Source organism: Centrocercus urophasianus, unplaced genomic scaffold (assembly GCF_019232065.1).
Source record: "Centrocercus urophasianus isolate 14NV4802_14NV808 unplaced genomic scaffold, USGS_Curo_1.0 seq_18, whole genome shotgun sequence".
NCBI lineage: Eukaryota > Metazoa > Chordata > Aves > Galliformes > Phasianidae > Centrocercus > Centrocercus urophasianus.
Window position 1 is genome coordinate 14475895 of NW_024884733.1, and position 23183 is coordinate 14499077.

Consider the following 23183-nt stretch of genomic DNA (forward strand, 5'->3'; position numbering starts at 1 on the left):
GGGCTGTGAACAGCCTAGCACAGAATGCACTGTGATTTAAGGCCCTTACTGGGAGATTTTAAGCATCACCTGGAAGATAGCAGAAAGCAGAGCAAACAGGAACTCCGGGTTCAGAGCCAGCCAGCTCAACTTGGTGTGCTCCCTCCCACGCAGACAGGCACTTGCTGTTTTTCCTGGGGATACATTTTCAGATCACAGCCACGACCTGCTGCAGATACAAATCAGCTTTGCTCATCCCACAGTTTTGTCACTGACAAAAAATAGCTCTGGAGGGAGAGGAGGAGGTTTTCAGCTGTTTTCTCCAGTCTTCAAGAGCTGTTTCTTCTTTCTTCTCCCTCCAGCTTTTATACTTTGCAATAAGGGATAAGCCATTTTCTCACGTTTATGGCTTGATGCTAGAATAGCCATTTTCTTATTCTACAGAGCCGATATATTCTCACAGTTGCCTTTAAAACAAACCCAACAGTAGTCACAACATTCCAGCTGCGCCCTCAACACTGCCATCACTGGGCTTTTCATGAAAGAAAACCTGGCATCTCCTTGTTTCTGTACCAAAGGTGGCATCGAGAGGCAGCCAGAGCCAAAAAGGAGTGGTTTGCATAGATGCTCCTACTGCACACCACTGACACTCAGAGTACAAAAATACAAAAGAGTGACATGTTCATCGACTGGATCAGAAATACATCGTTTTAAGGATGGATGGAAAACATGTAATATATTATTCTTAAGTTTTCTAATAAACAGTAACCTCATTCTTCCCAAAACACTGACCAACATTTGATCCTGTTACAAACAGCTGAAGCCTCCCCCACAGAGCATCTAGCTGCATCACATTAAGGCCGTTCCTTTCTCCTTGCCTCTAGCATATTCCAAGCATGCAAACAACTCTGCTGTGCACATGAGCAAAGTCACAGCTAGCCAGCAAAAGCTGCAGCACTAAGGGCACCACAGGAACCAATCCAATCCTAATAACCAATTATTTTCACAGGGCACTGTATTTGTTAACTAGAAGCCAACTGCTATTAACAGAAACATACAGTGAAAAACGATTCCATTAGAAAAGCCAAAGGAATATTTTAGAGTGTTATTTTTTCCTGGATAAAGTCACAGGTTTTGTTACCTCCATCACCAGAAACACACAAGAGCAGTCAGGCTGAATGATCATCAAGAGAGGCTTTTCATCACTGTAACTGCAACAATTGTGACAAGAATAGGAGAAAGACAAGCATTAGATAACGCAGGCAGGCTTACTGTCTGGGATTTCTTGCTTCATGTGACTCCACATGACAAGTAACATTCTTGGAGCTGGCCTTGGAAACTTACAGGAACTGACTATTTGCAGTTTATTAAAATCAAACAAACTCTCACATATTTCCTGTTCACGGGTGAAATAATTAGGAGATAAATTGCTATAAAAGTTACCAAAATATAATGCAAAAGTATTGCCTCTGCAATTGTTTTTGTAGTGTTAACTCTTGCTTGGCACTTTTTGGATCAATCATTCCAGGTAAGCTCCTCTGGTGGGGCCCGTTTCCCAGGGGAGGTTTTGGCAGCCAGATTCATCCCTTTGCCACAGGATCCCCTTGCTATCCTACTGCTCAAGCCACACATCTCTCCCCACAAGCAAGTATGCAGGCAGGAGAAATCAAAGTCTGGAAGGGATACAGGTCACTCTGTATCCCCTATCTCATTTTTCCAGGGGTTCTGAGCTGATTCAATAGAAGAAAAAAAAAGTAATTGCATCTATGACTGTTTAGGGCCTTCTCTGCATTAGGAGATTTCCAACAGCAGAGAAACAGCTCTGGAGCTGGGAACCGAGCACAACAGCACTGCTGGTCTCAGACACCAGCACCCAGAGCAGCACAGAGCACCTTGTGATGTTTCTTAGTGAACAGTGCCCTCACACCATTAGCTGCCCCTTAAGTTCAAGCAGAGCCCAATGCTTCCTTGCTGTCCTCCTGTCCACATCACTTGACGAGCAGGAGCAAATCAGCTCTGGGTCAGCACCCACCAGCTTCCTTTGGTTTACTTCACACGTTCAGAAATGTCAGGCTGTGAATTCCAGCTCTCGCTTCTTCCTTCCACAATGTAAAAACAGCCCTGTCACACACTCTTATCTCTTCTTACCTCTTGTCAAATTTCCCTGACCGTTCTGTTGCCAGAGCAAGTTTCATCTTCACGAAGCCAAGAAGTCATCCAGTGCTTCTCAGAACCCCAAAGAGCACACTGCTCCCCCGTCCTTCCTCTGAGGCCCAGTCAGTGAACATCCGCTCAGCCCTGCACACAGCATTTACCCACAAAGGCATTCAAGTTCTAGTTTCATAGATCAAATTGAGGATCCTTCCCTGCAGCTAAGATCCCTTCATCTTCCCCACCTCCATTCCATTCAACACAACAGCTCCTTTTTTACTTTGTATCATGGCAAGCTGTTGTTTATTACTGAGACAAACAATTGCTCTTACCAAACTGGAGTTCAATTCCAATGCTGTGCTTGCAAAGCAGTCTTGCACCCTTTCCCTTTCCTTTTCACCCTACTCATGGTATTGCTGTATGAAACATAAAGCATGTTATGAAGAATTCATCTGACACTGCAACTAAATCTTAACTTCTGACTAAGGTAAATAAAGTTCATGGTTAAAGCAGGCTGAAGTGCCTCTTGTTCTGTAAGCCAGAAGATCTAGACAGCTCTTCACAGACTCAGGCCTTGAGAAGTTGCTGCACCCTGCGTATCTGACAAGATGCACTACCATGAATATCAACACCAGAAGGTTGTAGCTACATTTCAGTGCCAAATATCTGACAGCCATCCCCCTTTTTAAAGGATTGAGGTCAGAAGACTATAGCTAGGACATAATTGAGGATTTAATGACAAGAGGAACTGTTGAACTGAATTTTACAAAGCATTTTAGGTGTAAATTATGAATGATAGCAACAACCCAAATTAAAATTATTACAGATTTTAATTCATTATTCAAATTTATAAATAAGTCAGAGTGAAAGAAAGTTGGAGTGTTTCAGTTTGTACACCATCAGCAAACAAATGTCTTCACCCATACAAGATATTCACTATTTTGTATCACAAGTGCCCAGCACAGGACAATTAATAATTAAAAGAAAGACAAAACTCAGCTTATTGCCTCTTCTGGGATCTGTCACATGAGTACCTCAAATCAGAGGCTGCCTGGGGTAGAAGCACTCTGAGTACATCTGAAAAGATTTCAAAAGGATGCTGAAGCTTCTGTCCTTCGACAAATTGGTTTGGATTGAGCCCTTATCTTAGGCCCACTGCAGCTGAAAAAGTGAAGTCAAGATTACTTAAGCTAATTTAACTGAATTCAAAGGGCCAGTTTCGAGTCATCCTGTCAGGTGACTGCAGTCTGCAAAGTTCCCCGGTTGTATCACTAACCCAGCATACAGACTTAGGTTTTCCTGTTAGAGTCCAGCTCAACACAAATCAGACAAAACATACATTTGGAGAGGAAAAGCAAATGAAGCTGCACGCAAGAGCAGGTGAACACTGAAAAACAGGACTATGCTCATCCCGAAAACAACCAGTGTGCCAGTGCCACCCAAAAAAGGTTATAAAACAAGTAGAATAGGCCTTCATACTCACACTCAAAATAATGGGTGTCATATTGGCTCTTTCAAGATGTCGTAACCTCATTGAAACACTCAGAATGAATTTGACATTTATATCTTTATAAATAATGCATAAATAAAAGCAAAGGAAGAAAACATCTGCAGTGTAGGGAAGGCCATCAAAACAAACATGTCCACAGCACTCAAATGCTAAACTACATGTGAGAATCTTCTGAGCGGCTGAAATCTGGGACACAAAGGAAAGGTCTTTTGCTTTTAAATTAATTATTAATCAATCTTTTCAGCCATCAAAGCTCTACAGTGATTCATCTATTTTCTTTACCAAAATCTAAATTGTTGGGAGAAGATAGCAATTCCAGTGCTACATCACTCTCCTGAGAGCAATATTTAAATTTGTGTATGAGAAAGAATTTTTGGAGGTTAATTTCTCTCTCCCATGGAAAGATCATGTTCTCATTGATCCTAAAAATAATATTTAAAAAAAAATAGGGAAAAGCAATACTTAGAATTTTTATATTGAGAGAAACAAGAAGACAAGAGAAGAGAAGACTTGCCTCAGTTATTCACAGCAAAAGCAGTACACTCCTGGTGATGGCATGTGCTGAAAGCAATGATAAAATTCACATCACCAGAAATCCTCAATAACATGCCATTAAATAATCCATTCTTTTACTCACACAGACAGTTCCAATTGTCTGTAGGGGAATTTAAGCTTTATGGAAACATGACTTGACAGGAGTCTCTTTTTATGTTTACAGAATTAAGAGCTTGATCCTACACTCCATATCCATCTAAACCTTTTTTTCAGAGTTAGCAGCTCTATTTTGTAAACTCAGCTGTATGACTGGAGCTCAGTTGGAGACACCTATGTACTGAGCTCGCTCTTTTCCTACGCTAAAATTATATCAGAATGTTGCACCACATTTGCATATCTCCCACACACACCGAGTTTCTTTGCCAGCAATAACAAGAGAACAGCATCAAGTAGAAAACATACCAGACAGATAGGGAATGAGAGGGTGGAGTTTCCTGCAGGAACACCCAGACCGAAGTCCAGCCACTGCAGGAAGGTGCTCCCTTCTACAGCCTGATGCCTTCCTATCGGTGTCCCACTTATCAGTGCCAGATGTGAAACTCCTCCCAGGAAATAAAAAGCTTCCTATAGTTTCTCCTCTCTCCACAGCCTCAGGGCTACTATCAGGAAAAGTGGTATCACTCCACCCTTTTTCCATCAGAATGGCTTCCATTTTTCCCTACTGCTGTAGCTACAGCGGAGTGGTAGGAACAGGAATAAATAAGTAAATAAGTAAACCTCTGTTGGGTTCTCTCATCTCTCATGTATAGCTTCCCTGGGAATATCTCCACTGGCAACCCACACTGATGTTCTCAATTCCAATCATACAGAAGTAATGTGAAATTCACATGACACTCATCAGTTTCACAGCCACGCAAGTTCTGCAGTAATATCACTTAAAACAATTAGGCCTTCTTACTTTGCTCTAGCAAATCTACATGAATAGTACACCTGTGGGGAGCTCGATTTACACAATTGTGCACAGCTATTTAAAGAAAAGCTCTTAGTTAAACAAAAAGATGAAAGAGCTGAAGATTTCTGGCACCTTAACTTCTCCTAAACTGCCAGTCAAAAAAAAAACCAAAAAAAAAACCAAGTGAATTGAACCAAGTGAAGGGAAGCAATAAAACGTTACTACAAACCATAGGAAAATACCTGTACTACCTTAAATAAAGTGCTACCACAGCATAAGAATAAGCCTCAGTGGTTTTGAGAGTCAGCGGACTCCAGCACCATAATTCAAGGTGTGCTGCACACCAGAAATTGTAACTTGAACGCTCAAGTTGTACAGAGCCATGCCCCTCCCATTCCTTCAATTTTTCCCTGTCTCACCCTCCCACAGTATCCCAGCACAGCAGCCCACATAAAATACATGTCAAACAAGTCGTTTAGTCTGAAAAACAAAAAGTCTCCATCATTGCGTAGGGAAAACCAAAAACAAACCCACAGAAGTAAGACTATAACAGTAACAAACTAATTACAATACCCCCCCCTCCAAATGATTAGTAGTCATTTCTTAACCATCACATTACACAGCTACAGGGAAAACCCCCTGTAGCAGAACCTGACAAAGGCACATCTATAAAGAATCAAAACAACCAAATATTAAATTTAATGGTATCAATCAGGCTGAGTACAAACCACGCAGACAGGATGAGGCTCTGTGCTAGGAAGCAGGCTTTCTGACACCAGCACACTTAGGGAAGATCTGAATTGCCATGGACTGGAGAATGGAAAAATGCAGAATCACATGAAAGAAAGGCGAACCCTGCTTACAAAACAGCAGTGAGTCAGCTCCTAAGGTCTGGTCTGTGCTCTGAAAACAAGATACACACTGCTGGTGTAACTTCCAGTCATACAGAATGAAAACATGTCCATCTCCTACATACACATTTACTTTGGTAGGTAATACTCCAAAATAAAAACAAATAAATAAATAAATAATAATTAAAAAAATAAATAAATCAAGAGACATCACTAGCACTGTTTAACCCATTCAAATTCAGAAAACACTTTCAACAAGTGCTAACCCACACAGCCTTTTAACCCTACTCACATCAGTCCATGTTCGGTGCACTCAATAAGCAAGAACCACACATATCCCTGGCCTCAGATCAATCAGAAGCAACTTATCTTGGGGGATACCTCCAACTCAAAAAGGTCACTGAGTTATTTTTCAATAGGATCTCCTTCTAAAACGCCTTGACCCCTTAGCCTGCCTGGTTCCATCATCTTTGATCAAATCGTTCAGAAAACCAAGAATGCCCCAAGGCCTTTTGTGACAAGCTGTGAAACTCAGCCATTTAATGCTAGAAATAACATCAAGCCACAGGGTTACTCAGAGCACTTAGTCAGAAAGCACAACTTTGTTCTCATTCAAAAAATTTAAGATAGTCAGGCTTTCCTAACCCACCTCCCCTTCAGTGAGTGTGTTCTGTTGCATGCAACTCTCTTGTTGACCGGATTATAACTTGTTGCTGGGGGTTTTCTAGTCTTTTGCTTTTTTTGTTGTTTTCAGATGTCATTAGTGACTATGGCTTCTCTTGTTATTATTGATTACTTCTGAAAAATTAATACAGACTCAAAAGAATTACTGCAACAATTGCAGAAAACCAGAGGTCAAATCAGGCAACTAAATCATATGACTGCTGACAATCATTAGGCCAAGGGACTGGCTGCTGAATGTCATGCTGCCATGCAGTGTGTGGCTAACACCTTGTCCAACCCCTGCTAGAGGAACAGAAACCTTTAAACTGGCTCGTTCCAAAGAAAGGAGTAAAGGTTGTTTCAGGTGTTGCTCTTGCACACCAAATCCCTCTGCCAGCTACTGCAGTTTATCATTGCTTAACACTTATAGGTCAGAGCCTCAACATGCAAAGCATGAAATATATACCCACCACATGACAGCCCTTGCCTCATCATGTTCTTCCATTTCAAGTGTTTGTCTCTTCCTACTAAGATAGGTATGTGAGCAACCCACACAAACAAGAGAAACTTACGACTGTAGAAAAACCACCTTAATTCTATTAGCTATGTATGTAAGTCTATCCAATATACAAGGAAAACAGAAGCAGTTCTTCCCCTCATTAGGATATTACTGTAAGGATTTAGCCTGATGTCTAAGAAAAGCAAGTTTGGGGCTTTTTTGTTCAGTACAACTTCAGTAATTAAAACAAAGACATAAGTCACAACTGAAATTAGCTTTGCTAAATGCTTATGGATGAGAACACCAGTTCTCATCTTCCCACCCCCCACAGTCTATACATACTGTTTTAGTGGAAGAAACAGAACTCTTCTTCCAATACTGCCTTCTGATTGAACTCTGGTTCAGACAGAGCAGGAGTGCAAAATAAGCTAACAAAAAATTTAAATTACTAGAGTTGCAAGGAGAAAAACTACAGCCAAAATGCTAGAAACACATTTGCATATCTTAAATCAGCTGCATTAAAGAGGAATGAACACGCCACAAATCTCCAATGATGCTTAACAAAATGATGGATTTCTTGGCAGCCTGATTATTTTATCAGGCTAACAGCCAGACATGCCAGGTTGTCTCACTCTGGGTACACATCCCAGGACAGCAGAATCCACAGCACCAAACCAACACACAACCCATGTTCCTGGCTCCACACTGCTGTCCCATCCTATACCCCTCTGCTCTACCACTCACACTCCTCTGTCCAGCTCCTGGGAAGTATTAAGGGCATGGGAAAGAGGTTGATGCCTTACTGATGAAACCAATTCTAACCATGTACAGAAAATTTTTCTACAGCTTCTATTAAAACACAGAGCAAGAGTTACTTCATGAAATGCAAAGTTCGATGCATTAAAAGTTTGGAAACTTGACAGCAAAAGCCAGGTTTATTACGTTTAATCACTAGAGGCAGTAGAATGTTCTAACTGCCAACAAATTCTAGCACTTGAAATAATAAATAAAACTAAGGAATGCATTACTTAAATGCATTCTATGTTTTTATTATATGCATTCTAAAGTTTTCTATAAGGAGCCCAGGAGAAACTGTGAACAGAGTGACACAGTATTATAGCTAAACCATGGCAGCACTGAAACAAAGCAACTGGGAGAGAAAAAAAAAAAAGAGAAAACGAAGGATAAAGAAGCCCTCAGCCTTCAAAGTCGGTGCAGGAAGAGGGCAGGAGGTGCTTCAGGAATGGAGCAGAAGCTCCCTGCAGCTCAGGAGAGGCCCACAGAGGAGCAGTCTGTTCCCCGCAGCCCAGGGGCACTGTGCAGAGCAGATCTCCATGTGCAGCCATGGAAGAGCCCACGGTGCAGCAGCAGTGTGGCCTGAAGGAGGTACAGCCCACAGAGAGCAGCCTGCGGTGGGGACTTATGCTGGAGCAGCACGCTCCTGAAGGATGGGCTCTGTGGTACAGAGCCATGCTGGAGAACTGCTTGGAGAGCTGCAGCCTGCGGGAAGCCCACACGAGATCAGTTTGGGAGGCACAGCATCCCATGGGAGGGACACCACATGAAGCATGGGCAGAGAGTGAACAGGGACAAAGCATTAGGAGCTGACTGCAACCCTATTCCCCATTCCCCTGTGCCATTTGGAGGCAGGAGGTAGGAGAGGGTGGATGAGAAGAAGGTGCTTTTAGTTCTCACTGCTCTCATCTGTTATCAACATGTAATAAATTACATTAATCTCCCTTACGCTGAGTCCGCTGCCTGCGATAGCAACTGCTGAGCCATCTTCCCGTCCTTATCCCAACCCAAGAGCCTTTTCTCACCGTATTTCCTGTTGCCCTGAGGAGCAGAGTGGTGGAGCAATGTGCTGGAGCTGAGCTCTCTGTCTCCACAAGGCCACCACGTGCCCCACAGCCCTGCAGAGCAGTGGCCTCTCCTCCCGCCCAGGCCGCACTGCCTGCTGCCCTGCCTACCGCCCAGCGCCGTGGGCTCCAAAAACCGGTGCAATTGGCAGTGACCCAGCAGTAGCTGGCTGGAACTGGCTGGAACTGCACTGCCAGCACCTCACCGGCCACGGGCAACACCGACATCATTGCTGACATCAATGGCCACATAACACAGGAGTAGGCAGGCCGGTGAGGAAGCCAGCAAAGCCCCAACCCAGAGCCTGGGGTCACTTAGAAACACACAGCTCCTCAGTACACATTTCTGCCCTGGGAGAGTCACAGTCAAAGCTACTGCGAGAGCACATTCCCTTTACTTTCAGAAGCAAGCAGCCACTGCCACCATCCCCTCCTGCCACAGGCTCACAGCTCTGGCACACAGGGCACCAAGGACTCCAGCACTGCTGACCCTGGCACTCGGTGTGCAGCTCAGTGCACGCTGACTCACATTACCTCTGAATGGAAAGCATGGTATCAGTGCACTTACAGTTTGCTCACAGACTGAGCTGATGTGTGCTAAGTAAATCCATTCGATTTACCTGCCTCTGGAGAGCTAATGTTCTGTTTTACACCACACAGAGGGACAACATGTGCCCTGCTCACTGGTGCTGCAGCAAGAAACAAAGGAAGAAAACAACCAAGCAAATCTTTGCCTTCCTCAGGTCCCCTCCTTCCTTCTACTTCCAGTGGCACTGCCACTTGCTGTGTGCATAGAGTAGAACAAATAGCTCATACAAATGAGCTGCTTTTAAAAGCACATCAGTGAAATGTGATTTAAAATAAACGAGCTGTGTTTGAAGATATCACTATTTCCCCTGGCACTTCGTCAGTCTGCAGCTGCAGAAATTCCTCTTAAATTCAAAAGAGCTTAAAGCTTACGCTCTTGTGAAATGGGCTTCCAGATGTCAGTTTAGATATAATATACACTACACTCACACTTGATCCCAGTCACCAGACCAGAACAGTTGCACAGTAAAGCCCCCAACACACCAGTGTTTTGCTGTACGAGTCAAGAATCTCTCCTCTTTTGGTGAGGGGAAGGCTTCACAACTCTGCCAGCAAATACTCTACGGCAGAAACCCTTCTACTGACTGCAAATTTTTTTCTGCATGCATAAACCATTCCTTTCCTCAAGCCCAGCTCAAGCAGCACCAGCCGAAAAGTCCCTTGTTGCCGTAGGGGCATCTCAGGAGGAAGCTGTGAGGCACAGTAGAGAAAGCATGTATGTGGGAGGGCTGAGGAGAAGGAGAGTATTGCATCAGTATAGCTTCTGTCCACAGAAAAAAGGAGGAAACAGTCACTGCCATCACACCGGGTCTTTGCCAGTAGAAACCAAACTGCAAAGTCACACCCCTACCATAAGCAGTAACAGCAGCAAAGCTCTGCATGCAGGTCAGAATCAACAACTTTATTTTGACACAGATGGCATTTCATTTCCTATATGTACTTTTGTGCATAATAACCTTCACTAATAAACATACAGTCTCAAAGCATACGTGGAAGCTATTCAATTTTTTGACAAGCAAATACTAACCCTATTCCACACAGCCTCCAAGGGATGGTTAAATGTTGGGTCAGTTAATTGCTTCTTTACTGATAAGATATACTCATATAAGATGCATACTAGCATTTCTTTGCTAAATCATCTATAAAAGCCTCTAATAGGTAAAACCATCCACATACTTTAAATCCAGGATTAAAGAGCCTCTCCATGCTTCCTAATGAGAATACTTATACCACAGTCTCATCCCGATGAGTAGTACTTAAAATTGAGTAGAGAACTAATGGTTAACAAGAAAAAACAAACAAAAAAAACAACACAAGTGTTAGGCAGATTAAGCACAGTCACAAAGACAGCCATCTCTGTATTTACACTCAAATATAAATTTTCCCAGTCTTTTTCTTTTTTTCTTTTTTTTTTTTTCCTTTAAAGACAGATCTGCTGCGGGTTATCCATCCAGCCTGCCACAACGCATCAATACAAAAACCAGGAAGGCTTGGCTGCAGAATTTAGGTCAGCTTGTCTGCGGAGTACATGAGGTCTTGCACATAGCTATACGTTTTCTAGTAATGCTTCAGTAATCCCTCTTCATCCTGCTTTGCAGCTATTTCCCCAGTCACTACCAGCTTTCCTCTATCTCCCTGACAAAGATGCTCCACAGGAGGGATGTTTGCAGGCAAATGAAATACTCTCTCTTCCCTGTGAAGCAGGAAGCTGATTGTTGAATCAAATAAATGCTAATTCCTATTTCCCAAGATAAAATAGTGAAGGCTTCCCCACAGCATGCTAGAAAAAGACTCCCCTTTTTTAACCACGCCAGGAAAGATATAATCAGACTGAGCTGGAAATAACCCAAAAAATACTAAGAATATTCTTCAAAACGGATCATCCAAACAAAATTCAACTTTTTTTATGTGGAATAAATAAATAAAAAGTAACATCAACCTGTGACTGCAATAAATTCAGACAACATAAGGGACAGATGCTGATATTTCTAGAAAGAAAGTAGCACTCGAGGTGAAAATCACTGTGCCTCTTCAAATAATACTTCCCTCCAAAAGAAAACTGTGGGCTACTAACATCCCAACTATTGTGTGAGCAGCACGAGTGGTAGTCCTGTTCCTGAATCTCTGATGTGCACAGAGAATATGCACGTCTTCTCAGAACATGGTCCAAAGAACAGGAGTTCCACATCAACTGAAAAGTGCAGTTATGTAAGGAAAAAAAAAACCCAGTACATCGAAACCTTGAACTTCTCTGACTGTCTTTATCAAAGATGAGCCTAACAAAGCCCTCTAGATGCCTGACAGTTTGAAAGATGTGCACACAAGAATAAATACCAGTTTCCCAGAACAGCTGAAGGAATCACAGAAAGAAAAAAAAAGGAAAAAAACAGTTAGCAAGCTGACAGTTGGTTTTGTACTAAAACTCAACAGCCTGTTACCTTTCTGTACGGTACAACTTTGTGGTTCTTCAAAGCTGGCACTTAAAGAAAAATATCTGTCCTTCAAGACATGAAATCACTCTTCAACATTGAAACACTCACTATGAGCATTCCCAGCCAATTCTTTCCAACCCACACTAAGCCTTGGTAAAGTATTGGCAAGCACTGGGCTGCATCACACACTGAACATCTAAATCAAATGCCCAGAGAGCATGAAGCTGCGTCTGTTTACGTTCACCTCCAATCCAGTACAGAATGGAGCTTATAGTACACACCCATGCCAGGCACAGGGATGATGTAGATGTCATTCCTGGGCCACTGTGTGACATTTGCAACACTCCTAAGGAACAGAGTTCTGTATTTTATTTTTCTAAATTAAGGATTGTTCACAACCTCACTTCAGGTCAGCATCTAGCAGCCTGCCCCGCTCCCGGCCCCATACCTGACCAGGCTGTGCTTTCCTCCTCCCTCCTCTGGCTGCAGCTGGGCTGAGCTGTGGCTCCAGAAGGCTCTGGTGACACCACGCCAGGTGCTGCTGGTCACTGGCTCATGTTGAGGAGTGCCACGGATGCTTCCTCTGCAAAAACAAACAGATATGAATCAAAGCAGACAGGTAAGGTACAGCCACGGGGGGGGGGGGGAGGGACAGAAACACAGCTTTACCACACAGAAATGGTGCATTAGTCATCCTCCTACCACAACCCCTGGCCTCTGGGGAAGGCTAAGCACACCCTCATAGTAATAATTTCAGAAATATCCTCAATGAGTTGCCTTCTGGTCCCCTCCAGCTGCTCAGGCTGAGTGGAGTCCGTGGACAGAAAGCAGCAGTACAGCAAAGCCAGCAGCCACGTGTAGGCACATTATTCATGAGTATTTATTTTCAGTTGCTGCTTTTTAAGTATACCTCATTATAAATCAAGTATTTTACAGTAATTGCCTCCAATCAGCTAACATGGAGCAAGCTGCTAGGTGTGCCAATGTCACCTCCCAGCCAGCGCCCAGAGAGACTGCACTCCCAGCACAGCCCACCTTGCAGCCTGCAGGGAGCTGCTGCACCAGGCCCTGATGCACACGGGGACCTGCATAAGGAGATGGGAAGGTGCTGTCAAGAACACCAGGAAATTACAGGGCAGAAACTACAAGGGCTTTCCTTACCCTCTATCAGAGGGGCTGGGGATTGCAAAGTGGCCAAGTGGTCTCCTGGGAGAATGTGCTCTCTTTGCAGTACCAGAAACAGAGGCTTCAGAGTTTGTTTGTTGCTTTTAAATACATGGGAAAAAAAGCCCTGACTGAACAAACATCTGCAGCGAGCAGTTTCAGGACAGACCTTTGGAGTGTACTTGAGCTCTGACAGAGAATGCTCTGATGGCCATGGGGCCGTTCCCCTTGGCTGTTTCCGTAACCTCTCCTGCGAGGTCACAGATCCATAGCAGAAGGGTTTGCCATACCTCAGCCTCTCCTCTGCAGCCATGCCAAAGGCAACAATCTGCTCTTGAAAACAGAAGGCAAAGGCAGTTCCCGCTGCCAAAGCAAGAGCACTGTGTTTTTGGAAAACACATCAGCCTTTAAGGAGAGGTGTCAGCAGAGGCTAAGCACCAGGACCGCAACAGTGAAGCATGAAGAGAAGGAAAGCCCTTGCAGATGAGTTCTATTTCAATCTGAAAGCCTGCTGTGCTCCACCACCAGCCTCGTTCCCCTTCCAGGGCAAAAGAAACACACAAATTGGAACATGCCTGGAGGAGAGGTGGAAGGAAACAAATCACAAGAAAAACCACTCAAGAATAAGATTTTGGTTAAAGAAATAAAAATACTGATACTAAAATAGGAAATGCTGCATAAATCACCAGGCATCACTTGGCATCACCCCATCAGCCATTGGGCACCTCCAGCACAGCACGTGCCACTACCATGCACCATGTCCTATACATTGCAGCTAATGTGCTGCTCCAATTTGCAGTCACTCAATCAAACGTTTTTTTCCCACTAATAAAAGCACTGCTTCTCTTGTGCTTAGTAGAGAAACAATCGCTGCTTGCACAGTGATAAAAGGAAATCAGATGACACATTTGCAGACCAAATTGTTGTGAATTCTGTTAAAAAAAAAAAAAAAAAGTGAGAGAAGTCACAGTATTTTGGGGAAGAAGTACAGATCTTGGGGAAAATAACTCAGTTAATAAAATAACTACAAATGAAGCAGTTTCACTCATTACGATGTTGAGTTTCACAACAACTGAGTAATTCTCAGTTCCACACTTCTCCCAGTGCCCAACCAGCAGCCAACATTTGACAGTCGCTTTGGCTAAAATGCCGTCTTCCTCCCTTGTTGCTGCATGAGAAAGACAAACAACAAGCCGCCACACAGGAAAATGTCACGCTACGACGAGTGAAGAAAACCCCCAAGCCAGTGCAGAAACCTACTCCAGAAGCATTGTCAAAAGCAGCATGTAACCCAACCAGATAAATACCAGATTCTGCTGCTATCTCCCAGCGAGGTTTCACAACCCGCTCCGGCTCACAGAGGCCACCCCGCTGTTCCAGAGGCCCCCACCCGCTCCCCAGCTGTGCCTGGGTGAAGCACAAGGCCCAGGGCAGCAGGCAGGCAGTGGGGTGAGCAGCCTGCTGCAGCTAGGCCAGGAACCACCCACCCTCCCACCCCACAGATCACAGCCCACACACCTGAGCTCTGCTGCAGTGTTTCCCATGTCAACTCTCCACTTCAGGGGCTCCCCACCATCCACCCCTTCTTTTTCATGCCTCTCCTGCTGCTTCCAGAGCCAGGAAGGCAACTAAGACTCAGCAAAACAAGATCCACTGGGCAAGCAGGCAGGATGCTCTAGTACTGCGGGCAGCCCGCTCACTAACTCAGGCAGCAGGAGTAGGGGCTGCCAGTGGCAGCTCTAGTGTTATATCCTTTACTGCACAGCAGGCTAAGTACAAGACCTTACAAGCTCAGTCAGCAAGCAGCTGTTGAGGAAGCCCCAAGATGGAGGAAGCGATGGGAGGAAATGAAATGGAGGAGCACACTATGTCTGTGCTTGCCCCACTGCTAACACTGCCTGCCAGCCTGCAGCTCTGGGCTGCCCTGCACATGGACGCTGCAGCTTCACAGCACAGATATGGCAGGGGTGAAGCTAAGTTCTTATCAGTCCAGCCTGAAGCCTTCAGGTGCCAGTTAAACACACTGTAATGGATGTGTAAGTCTACACACAGGTCTATACTGCTTTGCAGTACACTTCTGAACTAGTTTCTCTTAGCAGAAGTTGGCCACCCAGACAGGAACACTGCTGCTGGAGAAGGCCTCACCCCCAGCACAACCAGCACTCAAACACCTTGCACATGCAGAGGATTATGCACAGTCTAATGCTTCAAGATTTTCTTCTACATTTACTCACAATTACCTCAATAATTGTGCCCTCTCCTTGCCTTTGCCATACTGTTGCTATTATCTTTTGCATTTCAAAACACCTATTTGGTGTTTCTATTTTCTGGTTCTCAAGTATGCTCTACCACTCCTGTTCTACCAGAACACTGGCTCAGCAGTTCCTTTAAAAAACTCATTTTGGTTAAACCAACTGATGCTAATATGGACCCTTATTAATTCACCTTTCAATCTAGGTGCATCTTCAATCAAATCACACTAAAACCAAACATACAAAACATAATAATGATTTGCAACCACCGGAGTCTTATCCAAACCATCACATTTTCCACGTTCCCATTTTATCCATATACCTGCGTCTCACTCTCAGCTTACTCTTGCTCCCAAGAGCCATTCCTCTCCACTGCACTTACCAGACCCTCTGCTAACTGCTGCCCACTGGGGCACTCGCACTGAGCATCCAGCCCTGCAGCCCTGTGTATCTGCCTTCCACTGCTTCCTCATTCCAGGCGCTAGTGCAGTTGTTGTCAGAGGGACAGGAGAGGTGGGGAGTAGAACTACTGAGTCTGTCTTCCCTTTCCCTCTACTAACAACGTCAGTGAGTTAAGACAGAAGAAAAACCTCAAACGCATAAGAAGTTTCGTGTTCCTTTTGTCAGTTCCTCTTTCAGGCTAAGGTAGCTCAAGCATTATTTCTTAACTTAATTAGACAGAAAGTAAGTTGGATGGCAGCCACCAAGAGTAACTCTATGTAGATTTGTGAGGTAGTATTTTTAAACACCAGTCAGACTAAGCGTGAAGTCTGGTTCCTCTGTGCATCCTTGATGAAAGCAATTGCTAACGCATGCAGAAAGTGTCTGTGACCACAACAGAGCTTGAATGGACAGCACACTCATTACCTTTCCCACTTCTCACTCACGTTTTCAGACAGCGACCATCTGATCCTGATTCCTGTCCTCCCTTTCCATGGTCTGTACACAGAACCCCACGTAGAGACATGCAAGATAGATTTAAAGAAAAAAAAAAAAAATCATTGACATTTGCTTTGGTTTAGTGGGCAAATTTATACTGAACAACCAGAATGACACAAGCTGGATAATGTGTTCCTCTGTGCAAGACTGCAAAAATGACAAAATGTCTATTACATAATACTTCTGTATAAAATATTAATATGCAGAGAAGAAGCTTTTGAACCAAAAGGTTATTTTCAGTGACTAGCAAAGTACTGTTGTATAAGCTTAAGGTTCTTTTTAATCATTGTATTTAACACAACCTATACCTTTTGTTGACAAAAGGTGCCAAAAATCAACTTTGTACATACACACATAAAGGCACACACAAGATATCCTTGGCATGACCAGAGTCTCTTTTGACCTTAAAGTACTACAAGGTTACTGAACCTTCTCTGTCCCCAGCACACAGCTCCTGCAGTTGCGGGCACAGGCATTCTTCATTGAGATCTCACACCAACTGGAAGCATGTAAGTGTCCCTTTCTCCCCATGCTGTGATGGCTGAAGAACAGATACATCGCACAGACTCCACCTGCAATGTTTCCTCCTCACAGCTATAATCGGAAGTTGGAAAAGTGCTGCAGCAAAAATGAAGTTTTTCAAACAAAGCCTACCCAAACCAAATCAATGAACCAACACTGCTTTTAGGGGCATGATGGCATCTACAGCATCAGCCAGGCTTGAAAACATATAAGGCGCGGCAGCCCCGTCTCCTGCAGAATCCAAGGGCAAGGCAAACAACTTTATAGAGAAAACTTATCTCAGTGCTGACTAGCATGTTTGTTTTTTTTCCCTTGGACTTCATTCTTTGCATCTTGTCTGAAGCTTTACAGTCCTTTAATTGTGTGGGGGCAGGAAAGAGCGTGCCCTGCTGCTTCCCTGGAAAGGCTATGAAGAATCGCCGTATTTGGGCCAATCTTCACCTAATGGATCTATCCAGCAGACACTCAGGGACACTGCCCATCAACAGTCTCCTCATGTCTGCCAGATCCATGGGGGCAACACAGGTAATGCATCCAACACAGCAAGGGACACCTGCATGGGGCAGCCCCACACGTGGTCTCAGCATCGGGGAAATACAGAGACACAATTCAGACAGAACAGCTCTGAGCAAGTGAGGAGAAAGAGATTTATATTATGACTGTTTAAAACTCTGGTATGGGAATTGTGCCTTTTTTTCCAGTTTTAAGAGCCATTTGACAACAACAGGTAGCAATAACATTTACCTGTTATGTCGACTCTTGGGTCAAAGAAATCTTCCACTGCAGCTTCTTAGCCTTCAAGGCACGCCTCTGTGAGAAACACCTGAGATGCTCAACTTTCTTTAACAGGGAGACCACATACAGTGAGAACTCAATCTTAACTCTAAGAAGGAATAAGACAGGTCACAAGAACTGGGCCACTTCTTCTATGGATGAGACAACGCAAAATGCAGGACCGCAGGGAATAAAGGCGATTGCTACCCTCACCCACTGCTGGATGCCACACATCTACAGCCTGGCTATTTTTTCTGCTTCACCGAGTGGTCTCAGACAAGGAAAAAAATCTGAGGAACAAATAACTCTTCCCTCCTTCCCCAAGGGTGGCTGAATTTCATACAGGGATCATTTCAGAAAACTTCAGTATCACGAGTACGAACCACTTCTGAGGAACGAGCTCAAGTGGAAAAAAGGAGAATTGCAGGTAGGAACAGCTTTGAGACTACACGAACAACAAGCTTTCATAGCCTGGTTTACACATGAAAAGGAGGAAGAAAAGGGGAGGTGTTTCTTTTAGAACAGTGCCAGCAAACAGGTTCTTGGCACATACAAGCTCTCTTCCATAGCACTACTTCCCTCTAGGTGTTGAGGAAAAAGGCATTTTGCTGGGTAACTCCAAGAAAACAAGCTTCCTCCTTCCAGGGATGCCTCCTGAGAACTCAGGGAGGCACTGCATGGCAGTCTTTGAGCTGCCTTCTGTATCCACTCCTGGAGGGAGCTGGGCTGGAAGAATATTGTTGAAAAGAATACAGAAATAACCAAAAAGAGCCTCAAATCTTTTAGTTAAAGAGATTTGTGGTGAGGGAAAGATGGAAGCAGCGTAAGTTCAGTGATGTGGAAATGAGTATTACTGATGGCATTAGAAAGTGCCAACTTGACTTGTGACGCACTTTGCTTTTTAATGTGCCAAACCCCAGGATGATTCTCATCAAGTTAAACACTAGAAATGCTGGCTTTGTTCTTTCCTAAATTTGTATGGAATCCCTGAGGGGAAACATCGTTTGGCAAGCAATCAGTACCTATTCTTTGTTACATGGTTAAAAGAAAATTGCGCTCAATTTGCTTAGACCAAAAGATCTTGAGCCAAACCCATCCCCAGCTCAGGAAAGCCAAACTTTGAAAAAGCGTGTTTCAAAGCCTCCTCAAGGTAAGAGGTGTGGAACTGCTTTAAAAATGTAATCAGCTTTTACGAATGCAACGCTGGTAGTTCCTAGAAAATAGTATTTCACAGGAATCCTTCTCTGTGTTTCAGCCTTTTTCTGGCAAACACTTCCAGGTCCAGGCCCATGGCAGCTCGACATCACAGCCAAGAGAAAACACTCCAAAATGAAGTAACGCTGCTGTGATCCCAGAGAGCTTTCTGCAAGCGTGCATGCTTGTGAGACTGCACATGTGCAGAAAATTAGTCATATCCACAAGTCTTTGCATGGTGAAGTCCACAGGCTTTTCACTGCTTGTTAGGAAAAAAAAAAGTTTAATGTGTCAGTCATGCAAAAGCACAAATAAATCCTTACATAATTTTCCCCAGAAACTTTGAATTTATTTCCATTTCTCCTAATGTATCAATAGCATAATGGTATCACCTCTCTGTGGCAAAGAGACAAAAAAAAACAATAACATCAAATAAAACAGAAAGAAAATGAAACAAGCAAAAGGAGAACACTGCATTCTATTTTCAATACAACAAAATAAAAGAGAAATTTAAACTGCAGAAACTTAACGTTTTATTCTTTCCATTTTATACAGTAGCATTCGAGTCTAAGGTAAATACTGCTTACTGTGTTTTATGAACATTTTGGGTATTTTTACGAATTAGTTGAAGATACAGATTGTGCTTTTGAAATAAAGAAAAAAAACTTCCAAGTTCATTATTTGGCAACAAAACAAAAACAAAACCAACCACCACACCACTAACACAGAACTCTCCTCTGTTTGTACCAGTTGAGAAAAGAGTTTCCTGGCATCCGCCATGACACTGCTAGCGACTAAACCACTTCTTGGTAAAACCACCATCGCCAGCCCCACTGATCAAACAGCCTCAGCCGCAGGACACCCATCAGTCCCCTGCCATCAGCCAGCGTCCCCAGCCAGAGGAGCATGGGAGGCACGGCAGACCCGGCCGAGGCGCTGAGCCAGCACTGCCTCCCCGGCAGCCCAGCGAGGAGCTGACACAGCCAGCAACACGAGGGGCACCTCAGTCAGCAACACTGCGCTTGGTTCAGTTCCATTTATGTTAGCTGCCTTCAGCGGGGTTTGAATGGGACCTGAACACATTGCAAGGAGCAATAGGAAGATGTGGAGGAGTGAGAACTGCCTGGATGCCGGAAGCCTCAGCGCAGTCACTTCTTGCAGAACCGCACCCAGCACACGTGGCCGCAAGTGCTCCTGACCACAGGAACGCACACAGTGTTTTCTTCACTGGCATTCTCAGCTGCTGTGCTGCTGCTTCTCAATTCCCACCCCAGTGCTGAGCACAGCACAGAGCTGTCTGCTGCCTTCCGAGGAGCTGGGCCTGGGGCATATACCTGCTGCACATCCGCATCCCTCTGCACATCTGCATCCCACAGCCTGGAGCGCTGCTCAGTGCTGTTCCCTGCTCTGCCTCTCCGTGGGTAGGCTCCATGAGCTTGCCAGCTCTAGCACAGTGACCACGCTCACAAATAACAGCATTGATTTCAATCTTCCCTTTTTATTATGTGCAAAAGCACAGACCGAGCAGACATAGCAGAGAAGCTTCACACCAGGCAAGATGCAAGCAGAGCTCCAAAGGAGTTTGCTACGAAGGCAATGCTCGCACAGAAACATCAAAGAAAATGGTGCACAGCACAAAAAATACAGTCAGGGCAGCATATCCCTGGGTCAGGGCCCCATAAATTGGTTTCGTGCAACAACAAAAGATCCAAGGGGATTTATAAATCACAGAGAACAAACGTGACCCTGGCCTTGAAGCAAGCCTTGCTGCATTCATTTAAGATGGCAATCAAGTGCAAATTATGCTGCCTGTACCACCAACCTTTACTCCCAAGTTGAAGAGACGTGAATAAATGTGTCTTTCTCTTCTTCCTCTGAAGAGGGAAAGAAACAGAAGGGGACCTCTTGGCCTTGCCTGGTTTGTGAACGCCTTCTGATAGCTTTGATCCAGTGCCCTAATGGGGGCACAGCCATCCCCACCTCCAGTCCTGGAGGCGAAAGGATGGCTGCTTCTCACCGCTGCCAAGAAAGCCCTTCGTTCCCCGTGCTGCTTTGGAAGCCGCAGCTGACAGCGCCGGCGAGCGGCACGCACCCAGCGCGAGCAGCGAGGACGTTCCGCTCCCCGCGGCGGCGGCTGAGCCGAGCAGCTCATCACTTTCAGCACCACCATTACAGGAAGTGCACGGAGCCATCCCCAGCGCACGGCGGGCCGCTCGCCGCCGCCGCCCTCCATTTTCCAGCCCCAGCAACCTGCCGCGGGGGAGACGGGTCGCGGGGCGCTGCCGGACCGCCCCTCGGGCTGCCCGCCGGGGGATGCCGGAATGCCGCGCGGCAGCGGCGGCGGGGCTTCTAACGGGGCCGGGGGGAAATGGAGGTCGCGAGGCTGCGCCCGGCTCACGAATCGCCGGGGAAAGAGAGATCGGTATCGCCGCGTACCGGGAGAGGGGAACAGGGGACGGACGGAGAGGGCGCCTCGAGAAAACGCGGACGGTGCCTGGCGAGGGCTGCGCCGCCCCGTTGCCCCCCACGGCGCGGCCCCGCTCCCGCACTCCGCGCAGAGCCGCAGCGGACGGCGCGCGGTGCTACGGGCGCGCCCCGGGGCCCGGCAGAGGGACGGCGGCGTGTGCGGCCCCGGAGCGCGCGGCGTCGGCGGGAACGGGGGCAGACAGAGTCCGGCCGTTCCGAAGGCGGAATTACAGCGAACAGAAATAAAACGGAAAATAAAATGAAAAGGTAATAAAGAAAGAACGGAGCGCCGGGAAACCGGGGAGGAGGGCGCGGGGCTGCCCACGCGGTTCCTCCGCCGCCCCCGCCCGGGGCTCCGCCGCCCGCCTGCCGCGCCCAGGGGCGACGGAGACCCCTCGGGCCGAACCGAGCCGAGCGCCGACACGCACCTTTCCGGGGCTCCGGCTGGCTCCCGCGGCGCTCACTCCCGCCGCACTGCCATGCGGACGGCTGCGGGCGGCGAGGGGAGGCCGGGCCGGGCGGGCTCGGCTCCTAGCGGCGCCCTGCAGCGCGCTCCCCGCCTGCGACGCGCACCCGCATGGCCCGGCGCACGGACAGCACCGGCTGCCGGCAGCCCGGCCCAGCGCCCCCAGCGCCGCCCGCGGCTCGGCGGCGGCCAATGGCTCCCGCGGCGCCGCGCATGTGAAGGCCCGCCCCGGCCCGGCCCCGCCGCGCTCAGGTGCCGCGGGAGCACGGCTGGGAGGTCGTCCGCGGGGAAGCGGGTTTGGGAGCTGTCCCCCGCCGCCTTACTTCATTGCGGTGTGCCGGGGAAGGGAAAGAGCTTCGCTTTCAAACTCTATGTTTTAATTCCTAAAACGTCATTAAAAAACAAACAAACAAACAAACTTCTAGCATCTACAGCTTCTTGAAAGCCAATAACTCTCACCCCAAAAACTATTGGAGCTCTTCTTACCTTCTGCAGCTCGGAAGGCTCCGTGCCCTGTGCTGGGCACTGAGAAGTGACCAGAACTGTACCGGTTCACAGGCTTGCTTGTTTGTTTTAACTAAAACTGAATTTGACCCATTCCTTTTTGAATTATTATTGAACGTGATCAAGAACAGAATTTTAAAAAAGCCAACAATACAGACATTCCAAATTCTATTTCCTTCCCTATGATTTCTAGGAATGGGAGGGGATGGGAAACAACCAGTGCGTGCTGGTTCAGAACAGCTCTATGGCCCCTTGGAGACTGAGAACCTCTCCCTTTATGTTTCTAGCAGCAGCATTTTTTAATCAGCCCTCCCCATCTCAGTGACTGTGAGACGTATCTGGGGTTGTAGTGGAAGCACTCCTCAGCAGCACTCAGCTCTGGAGACCGAAGGAAACCAGGGCAGCTCATCCCATTCCCAGCTGCTCAGCACTATTTCCATAGCAGCTTTTTCATCTGGTAGAATTTTAGCACAGTTCAAATTTAGTCTAATGAGTTGTCCCTTATTTTAATCTCTGATTTTCAATACCTTCATTTGAGCTTTCATTTATTTTCTTCTCTGAGATCAGCAGCTCTTGTGTTATTTTTGGTCAGCTTTTCAGACCTCTCTGTTTCCTCAGCAGAGCGAATGCATCTCCCTGCTTATTCATTTACTGTCGCCCTGACCTGGTGCCCAGCCCACCCCACATCTGCACTAGTGGGATCCCACTGATGTGGGATTGAGAGGAAGAAAAGCACTCTGATATGGCAAACGTCAAGGCCAGTGAAAACAGATAACAGTGAGAGCTGCTGGCTGGGAAACCCTGACTTGCAGGCAGCTGGTAAAGAAATTCAAGCAGAAGAAAAAGGATTTTTTTAAATGCCAGAGTTGGTCCAAACCAGGTGAATCTGCTGTCCTTGGCAATCACAGACACCTTGCTGAGCA

General features: G+C 46.0%; 1 protein-coding gene across 3 annotated transcripts in view; it reads right to left on the reverse strand.

Annotated features, from left to right (window-relative positions):
- LRRC8D (leucine rich repeat containing 8 VRAC subunit D) overlaps positions 1–21804 on the reverse strand; it is a 44431-nt gene extending 22627 nt beyond the window's left edge. Inside the window, exons 1-2 of one of the 3 annotated variants that reach the window (XM_042819570.1) lie at positions 21719–21804; positions 12428–12562 (exon numbers count right to left, since the gene is read on the reverse strand). The gene's annotated coding sequence lies outside the window, so the exon portion shown is untranslated. Of the gene's footprint in view, positions 1–12427; positions 12563–13140; positions 13215–16282; positions 16303–21718 lie in introns of those variants that run through there. The other 2 variants (XM_042819572.1, XM_042819571.1) reach the window with 2 other exon arrangements.
- Positions 21805–23183: the final 1379 nt, after the last annotated feature.